General features: G+C 37.2%; 1 protein-coding gene across 3 annotated transcripts in view; it reads right to left on the bottom strand.

Annotated features, from left to right (window-relative positions):
• LOC101419846 (zinc finger protein 596-like) overlaps positions 1-14,857 on the bottom strand; it is an 86,649-nt gene extending 71,792 nt beyond the window's left edge. Inside the window, exon 1 of one of the 3 annotated variants that reach the window (XR_011649120.1) lies at positions 14,408-14,544. The gene's annotated coding sequence lies outside the window, so the exon portion shown is untranslated. Of the gene's footprint in view, positions 1-14,407 lie in introns of all 3 variants that reach the window. The other 2 variants (XM_058299354.2, XM_058299352.2) reach the window with 2 other exon arrangements.
• Positions 14,858-15,432: the final 575 nt, after the last annotated feature.

The following is a 15,432-nucleotide window of genomic DNA, read 5'->3' as shown; positions in this document are numbered from 1 at the left end:
AGTTCATTTAGATTGGAAAGTACACCCAAAAAGCCAAAAGCATCCTAAAAAGGAAGAACAACATGGGAGGAATTTCACTACCTGAACTTGAAACATATTACCAAGCTGCAGTGGTCAAAACAGCATGGTACTGGCATGAAGACAGACTCATTGTCAGTGGAATAGAATTGAGAGTCCAGAAATAAACTTTCACCTCTACAGCCAACTGATTTTTGACAAATCTAAAAGTCCATGTTAATGGGGCAGAACAGTCTCTTTTAAAAATGGTGCTGGAAGATTGGATATTCATAACCAAAAAAAAAAGAAAGAAGACCCCTACCTCACTCTAAAGACAAGAATCAACTCAAAATGGGTCAAAGACCTAAATATAAAAGCCAGGACCATAAAACTACTAGAATATGTAGAGAAATATTTAAAGACATTTTGATAGGTGGTGGTTTCTTGGACCTTACACCAAAGCATGTGCAACAAAAGAAAAAATAGATAAATCTGACCTCCTCAAAATTAAGTACTTTTGCACCTCACATGACTGTCAAAAGGCAAAAAGGCAGCCAACTCAATGGGAAAAAAATAACTAGCAATTACATGTCTGATAAGGGTTTAATATCCATTATATAAAAATAGATGTTACAATTCAACAATAAAAATACAAATGATCCAATTTAAAAAATTAGCAAAAGACCTGAATAGATATTTGACAAAGAAGAAATAAAAATGGCAAAAAACACAGGAAAAAAATGTTGAACATCACTAATGGTTAGGGAAATGCAAATCAAAACTACAATGAAGTATCATTTCACACCTATCAGAATGGGCACTATTAAGAAGAGAACTGCAATTGTTGGAGAGGCTGTGGATACATAGGAAAACTTATTCATCGCTGGTGGGAACGTAGAATGGTACAGTCACCTTAGATACCTGTTTAGCAATTCCTAAAAAATTTGAATATAAATTTCCCACATGACCCTGCATTACTTTTACTGGATATATACCAAAAAGAAGAGATCAGTGACATGAACAGACATCTGTACATCAATGTTCATAGAAACATTCATGATTGCCAAAAATTTGAAACAACCCAGGTGTTCATCAACCAATGAATGGATTAACAAACTGTGGTAAATTCACATGATGGATATTATGCACATGTAGGAAAAAATGAAGTCATAAAGCAAATGACAACATGGATGAACCTGGGGGACTTTATGTTGAGTGAAGCAAGTCAGACACAAGAGGACAAATACTGTATGTTTGTGCTATTATAAAATAAATATATGGTGAAACATATAAAGTGATTCTATTTATGTAAAATGCAAATATAAGTAAATTTATAAAGATGAAATAAGATTCATGGTTATGTAGGACTGGGGAAGGAATGCTAAGGGACATGGACTCTTTCTGTTTGAAGTAATGAAACTGTAAAACTTTTCATCATGATGAATGTGCAAAATTGTGATTCTATTAAAAGCCACTGATCTGACAGTTTGGATAGATCATATGGGATGTGACTGTATCTCAATAAAACAGCTTAATAAAGAAATAATCCTGCAAGAATAGCCAGAAATAGGTATTTGTTTATTATCATTGAAATAACAAAAATTCTCTAATAATGATTGAAGTGATAATGGCACAGCTATGAGATTATACCAAATACCATTGATTGTAAACTTTGGATGAATTGTATGCTTTATTAATATGTACCAATAAAATTGATTTGTTTAAAAAGAGTATACTGTGAACAAGTGTACACCAAAAAACTAGACAATGTAGATGAAATGGAAGAATTCCTAGGAATGTACAAACAAACTACACTGACCTTTAAAGAAATATGAGACCTAAACACACCAATCACAAGAGATTGAAACTATTATCAAAGAATTCCCCAAAATGAAAAGCCTAGGGCCAGGTTTCACAGGTGAGTTCTACCAAGCATTCAAAGAAGATCTAATACCAATCTTAAGCTCTTCCAAAAACTGAACAAGAAGGAACACTACTGAACTCATTCTCTTTAGCCAATATCACCCTAACACCAAAGCCAGATAAAGATATTTCAAAAAGAAAATTGTAGATCCATTTCCCTAATGAATATTGATACAAAAATTCCCAACAAAATACATGCTAAGTAAATACAATAACAAATAAAAAGAATCATTCTTCATGACCAAATAGGTTGCATAGCAGGCATGCAAGATGGTTCAACACAAGAAAATCAGAGTAATACATCACATTAATAAATCAAAGAAGAAAAATCACATGATCTTATCAATTGATGCAGAAAAGGTATTTTACAAAGGAAAGCATTCTTTCTTGATAAAAATACTACGAAAGAGGAATTGGAGGAAACTTTCTCAACATGACAGAGGCCATATATGAAAAAACCAAAGTGAATACTGTACTCAATATTGAAAGAGTGAAAATTTTCTCACTGAGATCAAAAACAGGACTAGGATGTCTTGACACCACTGTTCTTCAGTATACTACTAGATGTTCTAGCTGGAGCAAATGATCAAGAAAAAGTAATAAAAGTCACCCAAACTGGAAAAGAAGTAAAACTTTCACTATTTGCACATAATAAAATCTTATACCTAGGAAGTCCTGAAAAATCTATAACAAAACTGCTAGACCTAATAAACTACTTCAGTAGAGTGACAAGATAGAAGTTAATATGCAAAAATATTTCTATACACTAATAATGCACAATCTGAGCAGGAATTCATGGGGGAAAATCCATTTAGAAAAGCATCTAAAAGAATCAAATATTTAGGAATAAGCTTAACCAAGGATGTAGAGCACTTGTATTCAGAAAACCATAATAAATTGCTAAAAGAAATTTAAAAAGACCAAAATAAATGGAAAAACATTCCATGCTCATGGATAGGAAGACTAATTATTAGTAAAAATCAATTCTACCAAAATTGATATACAGATTCTATGCAATCCTGATAAAACTTCTATTTTGTACATAAATAGAAAACATAATAATGAATTTATTTGGAAGGATAAGTAGCCTCAAATAGAAACATCCTAAAAATTAAAAGTGAAGATGGAAGGTTTTCACTTTGGACATTAAAACATATTACCCAGCTACAGTGGTAAAAAAAAAAAAAAACAGCATGGTAGTGGCCTGAAGATAGACACACAGACCAATGGAACCAAACGGACAGACAATCACATCTGTGGTCAACTGATTTTTGACAAGGCTGTTAAAGCCACCCAGTAGGGGCAGAATAATTTATTCAACAAATGGTGCTGGGAGAACTGGATATCCATAGCCAAAAGAAAGAAATAGGACCCCTTTCTCACACTTTTTATAAAACTTAACTCAAAATGGATCAAAGACCTAAATATAAGAGCTAGAACCATAAAGCTCCTACAAGAAATATAGGAAAAAACATCTTCAATACCTGGTGGTATGAGGTGGACTCTTCAACCTTATACTGAAATCATGAGCAATGAAAGAAAAAGGGATAAATAAGACCTCCTCAAACTGAAAAGCATTTTTGTGATTCATTGGACTTTGCCAAGAAAGTGAAAAGGCAGGCCACTCAATGGGAAAAATATTTGGAAAACACATATCTAATAACACATTCTATTTAAAGAGATCATACAATTCAACAACAAAAAGCAAGGAATTCAATTTTAAAAATACACAAAAGACTTAAATAGATATTTCTCCAAGAAGTAAATTCAAATGGCCAAAAAGGACATGAAAAACTGCTCAATATCACTAGCTGTTAGGGATATACAAATCGAAATGACAATGAGATATCACCTCATTCCACACAGAATGTCCATTATTTAAAAACAGAAAACAAGTGCTGAAGAAGATGTGGAGAAATAGGAACACTCCTTCACTGTTGGTGGGATTGTCAAATGGCGCAGCCTCTGTGGAAGACAGATTGGCAGTTCCTGAGGAAGCTAAATATAGATTTGCCATACGATCCAACAATTCCTCTTCTAGGAACATATTCAGAAGAATTGAAAATTGTGATGCAAAGAGACATTTGCACACCAATGTTCATAGTTGCCAAAAAATGGAAGCAAGTCACATGTCCATCAATGAATGGATAAACAAAGTGTGGTATATAGATATGATGGAATTCCATGCTGCTTTAAGAAAAAATGAAATTGGGACATATATGAAAACATGGATGAACTTCAAGACATTATTTTTTTAGTGAAATAGCCAGAAACAAAAGGACAAATATTGCATCATCTCACTAATACGAAGTAAATATGAAGAATAAATGCTTGAAGTTATAACCTAAAGGTTGTTAGGAGATAAGAAGAGGGCTGAGGTGGTGTACTGATGCTTAATGTATGTGGAAGTTTTCATTAACTTTTTTTAAATTTCTCTCCCCTTCCTCCCCCCAGTTGTCTGCTCTCTGTGTCCATTCACTGTGTGTTCTTCTGTGACCGCTTCTATCCTTATTAGTGGCACCAGGAATCTGTGTTTCTTTTTGTTGCGTCATCTTGTTGTGTCAGCTCTCTGTGTGTGCGGCACCATTCTTGGGCAGGCTGCACTTCCTTTTGTACCGGGCAGTTCTCCTTACAGGGTGCAGTCCTTGCGCTTGGGGCTCCCCTACGCAGGGGACATCCCTGCGTGGCAGGGCACTCCTGCACAGCAGGACACTCCTTGTGCGCATCAGTGCTGCGCATGGGCCAGCTCCACATGGGTCAAGGAGGCCTGGGGTTGAACCACAGATTTCCCATGTGGTAGGCAGACGCCCTATCCATTGGGCCAAGTCCACTTTCCAGTTTTCATTAACTTGACTGCAAATGTGTGGAAATGGATGGTAACATATAGTGAGTAGAACTAATGCAGCTGGTCTATAAATGGGATTGAGGCTGAAAAGGGTAGTCTTGGTATGTAAATGTGAATTGAAAGAAAGCTCTAAAATAATCTAGGGACTGAATAGCATAGTGCACCCAGAGGTAGATGAGAATTTTGGTTAATAGTACAAATACAAAACGTCCTTTCATGAAATACAACAAATGTACATCAATATTGCAAGGTAGTAAAAATGTGGAGAAGCACGGGAAAAATACAGTTAATGAAAACTATGCATTATTTGCACTATTTCTTGTTCTATTTTTTTTATGTTACATTCAAAAAATATGAGGTCCCCATATAGTCCCCACCCCCCTCACCCACTTCTCCCACATCAACCTCCTTTATCATTGTGGGACATCCACTGCATTTGGTGAATATATTTTGGAGCACTGCTGCACCATATGGATAATGGTTTACACTGTAGTTTACACTCACCCCCTGTCCACCCAGTGGGCCATGGCAGGACATACAATGTCCAGCATCTGTCTCTGTTGTACCACCCAGGACAATTCCAAGTCCTGAAAATGCCCTCACATCAGATCTGTTCTTCCCTCTCCCTACCCTCAGCAGCTACCATGGCCACTTTCTCCACATCAATGCTACAATTTACTCCATTACTAATCGCAATAGTTCCATAGTAGAATATCAGTAAGTCCACTCTAATCCATACTCTAGGTCTCCATCCTGTGGTCCCTGGGATGGTTATGTCCACTCCACCTCTATATTGAGAGGGGGTTTATATTCCACATGGATGATGGATGCAGTTCTCCTGCTTGCAGTTGTAGGCACTCTTGGCTCCCTGGTGTGGTGGTTAACCTTCTTCACCTCCCTGTTAGCTGGCTGGGGCAAGTCCAATAAACCAGAGGGTAGGATTTGCAAGTCTGCTGAGGCTCAGGGCCTGGCTGTCTCATGAACAGTCCAGAGATTCAGGTCTCCTGACTATGGACTATTGTTAACAGCAATACTGTAATATTTTTGTATCAATGCAAACATGTACTGTGCTCATAATAGGGGGATGGAAAAAATTAACAAAATGAATACTATAGACCACAGTTAGTGGTAATAGTCTCATGGCATTATCTCATAATTTGTAACAAATGTTCCACAAAGTATAGTGTGTTGATGGACGGTTGTATGGGAATTCCACACATGTTCATGATTGTTGTGTAATTTCACAACTCTTTAATAAAAATATATTTTAGACATTCTGCTAAGTGAAAGAAACCAATCTCACAAAACTACAAACCATTGTATTCCATTTATATGAAATACCCAGAATAGCAAGTCCATAGAGAGGAGAAGCAGATTAGTGAAAGCCAGGAACAGGGGATGGGGGAAAATGGGATGTGACTAGTAAATGGGTACAAGGTATCCTTTGGTGTGATATAAATACTTCGGACCTAGATACAGAAGGTTGTACAATCTTGTGAATGTACTCAATGCCACTGTATTTCACACTTAAAAATGGTTAATTTTATGCTATATTAATTTCATCTAAATTTTAAAAATATATGAAAAATATATGTTTTAGAATAAGAATATTATCTCTATTCTGAGATGACATGATATTATATTTAGAAAAACCCTATAGCAGCCACACAAACATGTCTCCTTATACTCTTGCACATATACACCCTAACTTTTAGAGCTAACAAATGCAGTAAAATTGCAGGATAAAAGTTAGCATGCGAAAGTCAGTTGTACTTAGGCAAACAAACTGTGAGGAAACCAAAAAGAAAATTAAGAAAAAATTAACTTTCAGAGGCATCAAAAATAATAAAATTGCCATGAGTAAATTTAACCAAGGTATGCAAGATTTGTATAATACCTATAAAATATTGCTGAAAGAAATTAAAGAGGACCTAAATAAATGGAAAGACTTCTCATTTAATGGAATGGCAGATTTAAAATAGTTAGGTGGCAATTCTACCCCAAAACATTTAGAGATACAATAAATGCATATCAAAATCTCATAGTGCATATAAAAAATATAATAATAATAATTAGAAAAACAAAGAAAGAAGGAAATTCTTCATGATGGACATGATGAATGCACAACTATGTGATTATACCAAATACCACTGACTGAACATTTCAGAGGAATTTTATGCTTTATTAGTATTTATCAATAAAGTTGATTTGTTTAAAAATAAATATAAGAGCTTACCTTTGAAATCACAGAACTATAAAGGGAACTTAATGGATAAAATTATACTGAAAAAGAACAATACTAGAAGATATCCAATTCTGTACTTCAAAACATAATACAAATCTACTTTTATTAAAATAGTGTGATACTGGCATTAAGCTAAACATCTAAAATAATGAAATAGACTTGATACTTCAGAAATAAACATATATCAATTTATTTTCAACATAAATGGCACCAAGGTCTTGCACTCAGGAAAGAACAATGTCTTCACCATATGGTGGTGGAACAACAAAATATGTACATGGAAAGCATGAATTTTGATTCTTATCTTTAAATATGTATAAATAAGTCATTTAGAGAGGTAAATGTAAGAGCAAAACTATATCTCTCAAGTAAATATAGGGATAATTTTTCATTACTTTGGATGTGGCAATTGATGCTTAGATATGACATTAAAAACACTAGAAACAAATAAATTGTTTGTCACAAGAATTAAAAACTTTTTAATCACAGGAAAGCCTATCAAGAAAGTGAAAAGATAACCTGCATAAAGGAAAAAATCCTCTCCAAGCACATATCTGAGAAGTGCCTAATATCCCAGAATGCATATATTTTTAAAAATCCCTTACGTTTTAACATAAAGACAAATAATTTAATTAAAAATGGGCAAAGTATTTGAATAGACTTTTTTTCCAAGGAATATATGCAATTGGATAACAAACACATGAAATAATGCTCAATATCTTAAGTTATTAGGGATAAGGAAATTAACACCAAAATCTGACATCACTTCAAACCTGCTGGGATGGTTATACGTTCTTGAAAATCTAAAATAACTGTTGGTAAGGATGTGGAGAAATTGGAATCCTTTCACATAGCTGGGAGGTATATACAGTGGTACAACCATTTGGAAAATATTTATGCAGTCCTTCAATAAGATACACACAGAAGTAGCTGGTCATCTAGTAATTCTCTTCTTTGACATATATCCCCCAAAACTAAAGAAAGATATTTAAATAATTGTATACAAATGTTCATATTAGCATTATTAACAAAAATGGGTACAAACAATCCAAATTTCTATCACCCAATAAATGGATAACCACAATGTGTAAAATCCATCCTTCGGAATTTTGCTCAGTCATAAAATGGAAAGAAGTAATGATATAAGCTATACCATGGAAGACTTGAGTTTTGAAGGATGTTGGGTTGAAGGCAGTTTACAAGACCTTTTGATAATATGTAAGGTATGCAGGATGTGTTTTGTAAAGGGAATGGAAAATAGTTCTGTCAAAAGTAAAATGACAGTTTTTACAGAAGCTAAAAAGGAATATATAGGACAATCTGCATGGATATAGAAAGTTGGAGAAGGTTTTCAGAAAAGGGATTTTATCTGTCATGGTCATGGGTGGTTAAGATTTGATAGGTTTATAAGATTTTTAAGTTTCCTTAGACAGTATCTTAATGCAAAACTAGTATTTGATTTTCTTTCCTTTACAATGACAAAGTATCCTTGGATTACTGCTCTACTTTTAATAAGAAAATGTTTTTCTAAAACATCTGAGCAACCTGTTTAGAGGAAAAGATTCGGTATCTTAGAAAAATCCCCTGTGCTATCCTTTATATAAACATAATTTAATTATTTTAGAAAATTACTTCTCACTTTTGAAACAAAGAACTTTTTTACCACCATGCTACTCCCTCTATTTTTTAAATATTTTGTTATTTTTATTAAATAAGAAACTAAATATTGTTTCAGTTTCCCATGGTCCTATTTATCAAAATGCTAAAACCTGACAACTTTTGACAGCTTCCCTCCAAAAATTGAAACATAAATAAAATTTTGATCTCAAACTCATTTGGGATTTTACAGAAGGCCCTTGAAAAATCACAAAGGATTTTTCCTTTCACCTTGTCAAAGGAGAGGTGATAAACTAGTTAGTTTTATTTGATATGTTATCAGTTGCATAGGAAGTGTTACCAAATTAAAAATGATTTTGTAACTTTCTGTTGGTTAAATTATAGGATAAAATGTTATTAATTTAAGTATTTCAGAAATTATATAAAGTTCTTAGAGACTTGTCAATATCCTCAGCGTCCATGAGTTGTCCAAATACTGATAAGTCTAATATTAGACAGTAGTATTATTGGCAATAAATTCAGTTGTTCTTAATTTATTGTGACCTATCATCTTATTGTTCACTTTTGAAAAACAGCAATAAGTTAGCCATGAACATTTTAAGTTTTCTGTCAATAGTTTTTATTCTGATGCTTCCCTGAAAACACAATCAGCTACAGGCCAGTGTGCTTCATCTTCAATATAAAGGGCTGTCTCAAGAGTCCTACAGGGAAGGACTAAACCAAGTTATCTGAGGAACCAGCTTCTAATGACATTCCTTAAATAACTTTGAGAGCATACCACTGTACTGATTCAAGATCTCCAGAATTTTAATGAAGAAATTGATAGGTTCTTGATATTGATAACAGAAGATCTAATGAAACACAGATTAATTACTTAGGGCTAAATGAACTGATAAAGAATGATCATAGCTTTCTTTGGATTATTGCTAATATTTTATTGTTGTATTTTCTAGACACAAGGGATCCCTTACTAAATTAAGCTACCTATAATTCATAAAATACTCATCTTATCTTTTGCCTGACCCCTCCAGAATTTGAAACTCTTACTGAATATTCTTAAATTTATGGTATTGTATTATTTTCATAGACTCAATCTGATCTATTCGCCTTTTAACAGGAAATAATTGGAATAAAAGGTTATATAACCAAGTCTTAGAGATGTTAATTCAAGAACATAGGGGAAACTCCAAATGTATTGCATATTTAGAGCCTCCACCTCGATGCAGTTGTCTGTTCTTACCTAAATTGTGTTAAAGATTCAGCAGAAACTGCCAAAATAATTACAGCCTCAGCAAACTTAACTCTGAGCAGGCCTAACATTTTTCCTCCAGAAACCTAACTTTTTAAGTGATCCTTCTACTTCACCCCTTAGCCTTCACCTAAAATGCTGCAATGTTATTTAACTTGCTACTCTGCTATCTTTATCCAATCAAGGGATGCCCCATGACTGTAAACTATTAACTTCAAAATTAATGACTACACACATGCTCTTATGACATGATAGATGTCATTCTATTTGTTAATGCTTCTTATGCTAGAGCTGTTAATGGTACCTTCCAAACAGGCTATACTGATTGAATAAGATAGCCATTCACAATTTTTTTCCACAAAAAAAGGGTGAACTCTGTGCTCCTACCCAACCCTGCTATCTACCAGAAAGAAATTTGGTTAACATCTATAGCAAGGGTTCATTTTTTCCTTGGTCCCTTTTCCCAGTCAGGTGAAGACCACCGACTTCTCAGAAGGTAGCGGCAGATAGTTTTATGACAATCAGTGTCAGCATGCCTAAAATTAAAAATTTCAATCCAAGCTCGCAGACCCCCTGAAATCTTTCCCCTGGTTAAGAACCCCAGATCCTTACTAATTTCAGCATGCTATGGAAGCTAAAAGGGTTCTTCACTTCGGGTATGCCTGCTGAAAATTTTGGACCAGTAAATTATCTCCTTTCTGCCAATTTACTTCCATCTACTGTTTCCATCACTAAGATAAAAGCATACACAAAAAGGTTTAAGCCTGAATATTTTTAGAAATGCACTGGCATATTTTCGTGCAAAAACAGCCACTAGTAAAACAGTTGTAATACTGTCTAAACTAACTAAAGGACCTAGCCTTTCCTGGCCCAAAATTTTACCTTTGGCCCTCTGTTTATTCAAAGAATTCCTTTTAGGAAACTCACATTCTCCCCACATGAAATTGTTCCTAGCAGACCTATCTTTGAGAATAAATTGAGAACTGATCACTTATTGTCACACCATGACATGACCCAATTTGCAAATCCTTAAAGCATTATGCCAAAGATTATCTCCAAAAAGTAAGATACCTTTCCTGTCTCATATAACAGATGCTCTGTTAATCATATTTCACCAGGATAATTGGTCTACTGGAAGTGACACAGACAAAAGACAGTCCCAGATTCTCATTAAAAGGAACCCTGCCAAGTACTCCTAACTTCAGACAATGGAACTTAATTACAGGTGTTGAGCCATGGACATAACTAATCACATCCATCAACCATGTGGGATCTAAGCCCCCTCTCAATATAGAGATGGAGTGGACATCACCAACCCAGGGTCCACAGGATGGAAGAATAAAATATGGATTAGAGTGGACTTACTGGTATTCTACTATAGAACTATTGTGACTAGTAATGGAAGAAACCATAGCATTGATCTGGAGAAAGTGGCCACAGTAGTTGCTGAGGGCAGAGAGAGGGAAGAAGAGATGAGACTGGAGATACTTTCAGGACTTGGAGTTGTCCTAAATGATATTGCAGGAACAGATGCTGGACATTATATATCCTGCCATAACCCACTGAATCTACTGGGAGAGAGTATAAACAACAATGTAAACTGTAATCAATGCTGTGTAGCAGTGCCCCAAAATGTATTCTCAAATGCAATGAATGTGCCACAATGATGAAAGAGGTTGTTGATGTGAGAGGAGTGGGAGTTGGGGTGTGGGCTATGTTGGAACCTCTTATGTTTTTTAATGCAACATTTTTCTGTCATCTATGTATCTTTAAAAAAAAGACAATTTAATTTAAAAAAAAAATTCCATTAGACTCTTAGACTAATTATGGAGACTTAAAAATCAAACAACCTAGGAAGGGAAGTAGAAAATATCACAAAGTAAATGACTTATTCCCAAGGTGACAGATAAAGTGCTAACATAACTAAGTCCTCACGTAGACTCTACCTTACTAATACTCATAATGCATAAAATCTTTATATTTCCCTATGCTTTGTCCTTGCACTAGCTTGGTAAGACAATGCCACTGTCTGCTTCTCTAAGGACATTTCAAAGGAAGGTAACCTTGCAGACTGTTGGAGTTGTCACCATAAACCCTGATCTACACACATTGCAAGGGACCACATTGTTCTAACCAAAACAAATTTCTTCTTATCACAAATGCTTCAGTCTCTTTGGATCAAGCAGCACCATTTGCTTCATATCAAATACGAATACTAGAACCAAGGTCTTCTTTACTCTGCTTTAAGCCTTCTTGGATCTATAACCTTGTAACCAAAATTTAAGAATTAACTAAAGTTTATGATTCTTGAATTTTTATATAGATGTTTTTTCCCTTATTTTATCTGTATATCATAGACTAGGCTTACCATTGTGTATATTTACTATTGTGATGGTTATTCCAGTCTGACTGGCAGATTTTTGGGCTACTGATAGATCAATGATGTCTTTGCTATCCTAGCAAATGAACTTTCTCACTTGGAACCACAGTATCTCAGGAACGGATCTTAAAGTGTATTACAAGGAAAAAACTGTTTTTGCTCAGTATCAACCATACTATAGACACAATTGGTTGAGAGAATTATAAAGATATCATAAAGAGTTTGGAAAACTTATTATAATAACTCACAGGCCTCCACAAACTACAAGTTACCTTAACAATGCATGTCCGCTTTCAGGTTTACGGTATTGGACCAGCAAAAAATTCACAACAAAAATACATTTTGGTCAGCTCTTCACTTGAACTCTTAATACCACAGTCCCTTGGATACTGAGGACAAATGATAGTATTCCTAGTAATGAATTTATAAACATCATCTTGACTGTAGTTACATTTTTCTGTCAGGCAATATGTTTATTGTGGAAATTTTATCGGATGTTTGCCTGGGCAGTAAATTACCTTAATAGCTAACAAATGTTTGGTCAGTGTGCATTTTGTCTCCTCACAGTCCCTTAGGAATTTATAATAAATATGAAACTTCTTACTGGAACATTCCCCTCAATCTATAATCTCAGGCAAAACAGGATTTACCCAAGGAGTTGATGATTCTGGGTTTGCTTCTTCTGGCAGATTGCTGCTGACTTGGCTTGCAGTTAACACAAATGAAAACAAAATTAGATATTTACTAATCACAATAGGAGAAATTACTAATCTAATGCTAGAGCTATAGCTGCACAGCAAGTCGTTTGATTTAGTAGTTAAAAGTGCTTTAGACAATAGCATTGTCAAACCTGTTACTTATTGGCTGAAACAAGATGGCATTTTTGCCATTGCCAACATCACCTGTGGTACCTGGATACACACGTTTGGGGAATGTGAAATGCAATTGCATGAAATAATTAAATAGACCGCATTGTTTAAACAGTAAAGCTTTCCTAAAGGCCCTGATTGGATCACATTGATTTCAGTTGGGTGATATCATGCATGGGTCCTGGGCTTAGGAGTATACTATGATGGAGCAGTTGGGCCTTTTATCACTCTAGTACTCATTATACTCTCCCTGGTATACTGTTTTCTCTCAAGGGTTTTGAATGTGTGTCCCAGCCACTTGTGATTTCTTTATGTCTTGGATCATTTGCCCAGCAAATGATTTTTGTCTGGGATGATATAAAAATGATGATCATGGAAAGTCTGGCATCATGACCACCTATAAACCCAACATGAAAATAACCTGCAAGTACTACTGCAAGACCTTAGGCAGTAACTGAAAATGGGCTCAGCACCTTACATTTTGATTGCAACTCTTAATGCCTGAGAGCCAGATCAAACTAAGGGAAATAGGCCCTAGATGGAGTCTTTCATGCTAAGTTTCAGTAAACTGAAGCTTAACTTCGTTTCTAGCTCTTGTAAGTGCTTCTTTCACCAGAAAGTGAAACGTTACAATCTACCATAACTTGCCAGGTTATTTCCTCTCCTTCTTCTCCAGGAATCATGATCTGTTCTGTTTGTTTTTGGGCAGATATCTGTCTCCAGCTCCTACAATTTGTTTAAATTCTCTTCCTCATTCAGTGCCCCATTTTCCTTACACTTAATTTCTGGGACTCTCCTGTCTAGGAGCAGTTTGTTTCAACCCTCCGCCTCCATTTTTCTCCGTTGGCTTTTCCACCGAAAGTTTCTTCCCTACCAGTTTACCCTGCCTTTGGGAGTCAGACAGGGTCATTCCAGAAAGATGGGACCCCCCAGAAAAGTCCGTTCTGCATTAAGGGAATTCCACCAACACTAACTGGACTGGCTGAGTGCACCGCTCGTCCATAGTCATTCTGCTGCGATCTTACTCCCCAACCCCTAAAATGGGGGCCCTTGTTTTCAGCACCCCGCGGCAACTGGTTTTCAGCACTGGGTCTCTGTGGGCTTCTGTCTCTGTACCTGGATATGCGTGGGGTTCTAACTCACTGCTGTCAGTTCCAAAATCTGTTTCCCTGGTAAGAGGGATCCAGGCTGCTTGCTGCCTCGGAGAACTCCCAAGTTTTGCACGGGACCCACCGAGAGGGAAGGCAGAAGGACCTGTAGGTCCCGGATGGAAATTTCCTACCCGATTATCTTTCTCTTTCTCTTTCTTCAGTTCAGCATTTGCGGAATCCTCCGGTCTCCACCATTCTCCAGAGTATCAGCGAACATTTTTTCCAGATACGGCTTCCGACGCTGTTTGATGACGTCACCCCCGCCATTGACTGTTTTTTTAAAGGTACTAGAGATTGAATCCTGGACCTCCTAGTTCGGTCGCAGGAATTCAACCACGAGCTAAATGAACTGCTTCAATGATTTTTTTTTCTAACTTTATCTCAACTTCAAAAAATAAACTAATAAACAAAAGGCAGCTTAACAATTTGTGTAGGTATCAATCTAAAAAATTCTGTCCAGCTACATTTATCTTAGTTAACCCTATAAACAACCTCACCCTACTCCCGCGGGCTGGGCAGTGCGGCCCGGCGGGGAGGCGGGGCGCGTCGGCGCTGCCACAACCGCCGCCGCCCGGCTTCTCTGGGTGGGTCCTCCCGCAGCCCCGGCGCTCCAGGCGCCGTCGCGCTGCCTGGCCCCGTCCTCACTCGGCCGCCCGCTTGGCTGGCCCGGGCTTCTCGTCCCGCCGCGGAGAAGACGTCGAGCTGCTGCCGGGAGAAGGCTCAGAAGCTGAACCGCCAGCACCAGCTCACTCTGTGCACGCTGCTGAGGGAGGACGACGAGGACTGTGCCGCCTGCGAGGCCAAAGGGGTCGCCGATGTCGCCGCCCTCGGCTGGGGCCTCCGCGCCCGGGACCTTCCCGCCCCTCCCGGCCCAGGCTGCCCAGCGGGCTGTGTCCCTCCGGCCCCAGGCTCGACAGGGCGGGGGCGGGGGGTGCGGCGGGCTATGGGCTCCTCCAATCCACTCTCACCTCCGCGGGAGGCGGCGGGGAGGTCAGGTCCGCTGACATAGAGCCGTGTGCACGGCTCGGTGCTTGGACTTTGTCTACGCTCGGGCTCTCACTGGGCCGTGGCCCAAGCTGGGTTGGACGCGAAACACGGCCGAGGGCAGTTCTTAGGGTTAAAGGGTTGATCTCTTCCCAGCTCTGCTCACTGGAAG

Source organism: Dasypus novemcinctus, chromosome 6 (genome assembly GCF_030445035.2).
Source record: "Dasypus novemcinctus isolate mDasNov1 chromosome 6, mDasNov1.1.hap2, whole genome shotgun sequence".
Classification (NCBI taxonomy): domain Eukaryota; kingdom Metazoa; phylum Chordata; class Mammalia; order Cingulata; family Dasypodidae; genus Dasypus; species Dasypus novemcinctus.
The sequence above is the reverse complement of the archived record's forward strand: the minus strand, read 5'-3'. Positions and strand labels throughout refer to the sequence as shown.